Genomic DNA, 6,023 nt, shown 5'->3' with positions numbered 1-6,023 from the left:
AACGTGCAGAATCCCACATCCATCCCCTCGCTGCCTCCAGACTGTAGCTATTCCAACATTCCTCTCAGAAATCTGCTTTCCTCAGGGGGACGTCAGAAATAGGAGCGGAATGAGGCCATTCAGCCCCTCGAGCCTCCTTCCCCCATTCTATACAATCATGGCTGACACTCTACCTCGACCCCGTTTTCCCTCCTTATTGCTTAGCATCCAAAAATCTATTCATCTCCGTCTTGAATGGATTCAGTGATGAAGCATCCACAGCTCTCTGGGGGAGAGAATTCCAAAGATTTCTCCTTCCGTGAACTTAAGCACGTCCAAAAATCTGCAACCCCCTGTCCTAACTCACACAAAGTCTCGTGCACCCAGCAGCCCCTGATTCTCGCTGATCTACATTGGCTCCTGGTCGGGCAACACATTGACTTTATAATCCCCATCCTGGTTTTCAAATCCTTCCATGGCCTCCTCGCCTCCTCCCTATCTCTGTAACCTCCTCCAGCCCCTACAACCCTCACTATCTCTGTAACCTCCTCCAGCACTTACAACAATCCCTATCTCTGTACCCTCCTCCAGCCCCTACAACACTCACTATCTCTGTAACCTCCTCCAGTCCCTACAACCCTACCTATATCTGTAACGTCCTCCAGCCCCTACAACCCTCCCTATCTCTGTAACCTCCTCCAGCCCCTACAACCCTCACTATGTCTGTAACCTCCTCCAGCCCCTACAACCCTCACTATCTCTGTAACCTCCTCCAGCCCCTACAACACTCACTATCTCTGTAACCTCCTCCAGCCCCTACAACCCTCACTATCTCTGTAACTTCCTCCAGACCCTACAAACCTCCCTATCTCTGTAACCTCCTCCAGCCAGTTCAAACCTCCCTATCTCTGTAACGTCCTCCAGCCCCTACAACCCTCACTATCTCTGTAACTTCCTCCAGACCCTACAAACCTCCCTACCTCTGTAACCTCCTCCAGCCTGTACAACCCTTCCTATCTCTGTAAACTCCTCCAAGTCCTACAACCCTCCCTAACTCTGTAACCACCTCCAAAACATACAACACTCGCGATATCTGAAATTCCTACAGCCCCAACAATCCTGCCAATCTCTGTAACCTCCACCAGCTCCTACAACCCTCCCCATCTCTGTAACCTCCTCCAGCTCCTACAACCCTCCCTATCTCTGTAACCTCCTCCAGCTCCTACAACCCTCTCTATCTCTGTAACCTCCTCCAGCACCTACAACCCTCCCTATCTCTGTAACCTCTTCGAGGCCTTACAAACCTCCCCGTTTCCCCAGTACTGGTGCCAGACCCTATGAATAGAAACCCAATTCTCGCACTCAAATCCTACAGCCACACAGTCATACAAACATACTGAAATAAGTACATACAATTTAGGAGCAGGAGTAGGCTATTCAGCCCCTCGATCCTGCTCCATCATTTGATAAGCTCATGGCTGACCTGTTTGTGGTTCAGCTCCACTTTCCTCTCTACCCCCTATACCCTTTGACCCCCTCCTCACTCAGAAATCTGTCTAACTCAGTCTTGAATATATTCAGTCCCCCTGTCCCCACTGCTCTCTGAGGAAGAGAATTCCACAGACTGTCCACCCTCTGAGAGAAAGAATTCTCCTCACCTCCATCTTGAATGAGAGACCCCTTTTTTTAAACTGTGCCCCCTAGTTCTAGTCTCTCCCACAAGGGGAAACATGCTCTCAGCATCCACCCTGTCAAGTCCCGTCAGAATCTTATCTGTCACAATAAGATCACCTCTCATTCTTCTAAACTCCAATGGATACAGGCCCAGCCTGTCCAACCTTTCCTCATAGGATAACCCCCTCATCCCAGGAATCAGTCAAGTGACGCTTCTCTGCAGACTACCTGCAGGCTAACATTCTGTCATTCATACACCAGGACACCCAGATCCCTCTGCACGGCAGAGTTCCGTAATCTCTCTCCATTTACACAATATGCTACTTTTCTATTCTTCCTCCCAAAGTGAACAAGTTCTCATTTTCCCACATTATTCTCCTTTTGACAATATTTTGCCCACTCACTTAACCTGTCTATTATGTTTTTCAGACTCCTTATGTCCTCTTCACAACTTACCTTCCAACCTCTCTTTGTTCCATCGGCAAGTTTAGTAACCATACCTTTGGTCTCTTCATCCAAGCTATTGATATAGATTGTAAGTAGTTGATGTCCCAGCTCTGATGTCAATGGCACTCCGCTAGTTACATCCTGCCAACCCTAAAATGAAAAATATTGATCCCTACCTTTTACTTCCTGTAAGCTATCCAATCCTGTATCCATGCCTCCCTCTTCACCATCAACTCTTACCTTGTGTAGCAATCTTTGAAGTGGCTCCTCATCAAATGCATTTTGCAACTCCAAGTACACCACATCTACAGGTACCCCCTTTGTCCACATTGCTTGTTACATCCTCAAAGAACTCCAATAAGTTTGTGAAACACAATTTCCCTTTCACAAAACCATGTTGACTCTGCCTCACATTTTCCAAGTGCCCTGCTATAAGCCCCTTAATAATAGATTCTAACATTTTCTTGTGACAGATGTTAAGCTAACTCACCTGCAGTTTCCGGCTCTCTCCTTCCTTTCTTGAACAGAGGAGTCACATTTACTATTTTCCAATCTCATGGGATGTTTCCTGAATCTAGGGAATTTGGGAAAATTACAACCAATCCATCACCTATCTCAGCAGCTACTTCTTTTGAGACCCGAGGATAAAGTCTATCAGAACCTGGGAACTTGTCAGCTTTTAGTTTTAATAATATTCTCACTCCCATTTCTCTGGTGACTAAAACTGTGTAAGTTCCTCCCTTTCAACACTCGATTTACAAGCATTCCTGGGATGTTATTTGTGTTTTATACACTGAAGAGAGACACAAAATATCTATTTAAGGCTTCTACCGTTTCCGTATTCCCCATTATTTTCTTACTGTTGCCATTAATATTATTATCATGAATAATAAACTCTCTGACCTTTTTTGCCCCATGTCAATTTGCTCTCGGCTCTGATTGTAACCCAGAGATTAGTGCCTTTTTGGTTCAGCTTTTTAGTTTAATCCACAGCTGCTCATACTCCCTCAAAAGTCCTGCCGATGCCATTGGTAGCCACACGGACCTCGACCACTGGGTCCTTCCTCTCCCACTCCAGGTTCCTCTCCAGACCTGAGGAGCTGTCCCTAAGCCAGGAACCGAGCAGGCAACACAAGCATTCGCAGAGAGCTGCATTTATTCCCCTCACCAAACAGCCCCCCCACTATCATTACATTCCTATTTACACCCCACCTCCCTCCACCTGAATGGCTTCCTGCAGCACGTTGCCTTGGTCAGCTCACTTGTCCACACTGCAGCCCCCACTTTCATCCAGATGAGCTGCAAGGGCCACGAGCCTTTTGGACAAGTGGAAAGGGCTGAGGCCCCTGACTTCTACCTCCTCGGCCCCGAAGACGACCTCACCCACAGTCACGCCCTCCAGACCCTGAGCACTGACCCAATCAGAGGACTCCAGCCTAAGGGCTGTGACTGCCTCTGGGGACAACACAATCCAGGTGACCACACCTCTCCACCTCCTGCACCCTAGATGCATCGCAGAGTCCAAAGCCCGGACTCCAGCTCATTAGTTTCTGAGCTGGAGTTCCTCGAGGTGCGGACACTCACGGTAGATATGCCACACAGGGACCCTCCATTCCTTGTGGGCTGCACATTTTTACAGCATCACATCCCCGTGAAGCACCTCGGAGGGGGCGTGATGTTTTACTTTGTCCAAGGCGATATCGGAATGCAAGTTTGTGTCTTAACTGGCGTGTGGGGTTGACGTGCCCAGCCTGTCCAACCTTTCCTCATAGGATAAACCCCTCATCCCAGGGATCAGTCATCACCCTTTCTGAATTACTTTCTAATACACTTATGTCTTTTCTTAAATAAGGAGACCAAAGATGTATACAGCACTCCAGATGTGCTCTCACCAACACCCTGCACAATTGCAGAAAAACATCCCTACTTTTATATCCCATTCCCCTTGCAATAAAAGCCAACATTTCATTTGCCTTCCCAATCACCTGCTGTAGCTGCAGACTAACATTCTGTCATTCATACACCAGGACACCCGGATCCCTCTGCACTGCAGAGTTCCATAATCTCTCTCCATTTACAGAATATGCTACTTTTCTATTCTTCCTGCCAAAGTGAACAAGTTCACATTTTCCCACATTATTCTCCATCTGCTATTTTTTTGCCCACTCAATTAACCTGTCTATAACGCTTTTCAGACTCCTTATGTACTCTTCACAATTTACCTTCCTACCTATCTTTGTGCCATCAGCAAATTTATCAACCATACCTTTGGTCTCTTCATCCAAGCTATTGATATAGATTGTACGTAGTTGACATCCCAGCTCTGATGTCAATGGCTCTCTGCTAGTTACATCCTGCCAACACAAAAATGAAAAAAATTGATCCCTTCCTCTTACTTCCTGTTAGCTATACAATCCTCTATCCATGCCTCCCCCTACACCATCAACTTTTACCTTGTGTAGCAACCTTTCAAGTGGCACCTTATCAAATGCCTTTTGCAACTCCAAGTACACCACATCTACAGGTTCTCCCATTGTCCACATTTCTTGTGACATACTCAGAGAACACCAATTAATTTGTCAAACACAATTTCCCTTTCACAAAACCATGTTGACTCTGCCTCACATTTTTCCAAGTGCCCTGCTATTAGCCCCTTAATAATAGATTCTAACATTTCCTTGTGACAGATGTTAAGCTAACTCGCCTGCAATTTCCGGCTCTCTGTCTCCTTCCTTTCTTGAACAGAGGAGTCTCATTTACTATTTACCAACCTCATTGGACCTTTTCTGAATCTAGGGAATTTGGGAAAATTAAAACCAATCCATCACCTATCTCAGCAGCTACTTCTTTCGTGATGCAAGGATGAAGTCCACCAGAATCTGGAACTTGTCAGCTTTTAGTTTTAATCATTTCCCCAGTCCCTTTTCTCTGGTGACTAAAACTGTGTAATTTCCTCCCTCCCTTTCACCACTCAATTTACAAGCATTCCTGGGATGTTAATTGTGTTTTCTACACTGAAGAGAGAAACAAAATATCTATTTAATGCTGCTACCATTTTCGTATTCACCAATATTTTCTCATTGTTGCCATTCATATTATTATCTTGAATAATAAACTCTGAGTGTTTTTGCCCCATGCCAATTTGCTCGCGGCTCAGATAGTAATCCAGAGATTAGTGCCTTTTTGGTTCTGATTTTGAGTTTAAGACACAGCTGCCGATCCTCCCTCAGAAGTCCTGCCGATGCCATTGGTACCCACACGGATCACGACCACTGGGTCCTTCCTCTCCCACTCCAGGTTCCTCTCCAGACCTGAGGAGCTGTCCCTAAGCCTAGAACCGAGCAGGCAACACAAGCGTTCGAAGAGAGCTGTGTTTATTCCCCTCACCAAACAGTCCCCCCACTATCATTACATTCCTATTTACACCCCCTCTCCCTCCACTTGAATGGCTTCCTGCAGCACGATGCCTTGGTCAGCACGCTTGTCCACACTGCAGACCCCAATTTCATCCAGACGAGCTGCAAGGGCCTTGAGCCTGTTGGACAAGTGCAAAAGTCTCACTGCCCCCCAATTCTACGTCCTCGGCCCACAAGCCTGCCTCACCCACAGTCACGCCCTCCAGTCCCTGATCCCTGACCCAAACAGTGGACTCCAGCCTAAGGGCTGTGACCGCCTCTGGGGACAACACAATCCAGGTCCCCACAGCTCTCCACCTCCTGCACCCTAGATGCATCGCAGAGTCCAAAACCCGGACTCCAGCTCATTAGTCTCTGAGCTTGAGTTCCTCCTGTTGAGGACACTCACGGTAGATGTGTCACACAGGGACCCTCCATCCCTTGTGGGCTGCACTTTTTTGCCTGATCACATCCCCGCCAAGCAACTCGGTGGGGGAAGGTCATTTTACTTTGTCCAAAGCGCTATCG

This window comes from Carcharodon carcharias, chromosome 29 (genome assembly GCF_017639515.1).
Source record: "Carcharodon carcharias isolate sCarCar2 chromosome 29, sCarCar2.pri, whole genome shotgun sequence".
Classification (NCBI taxonomy): domain Eukaryota; kingdom Metazoa; phylum Chordata; class Chondrichthyes; order Lamniformes; family Lamnidae; genus Carcharodon; species Carcharodon carcharias.
This window is presented reverse-complemented; position numbering follows the sequence as displayed.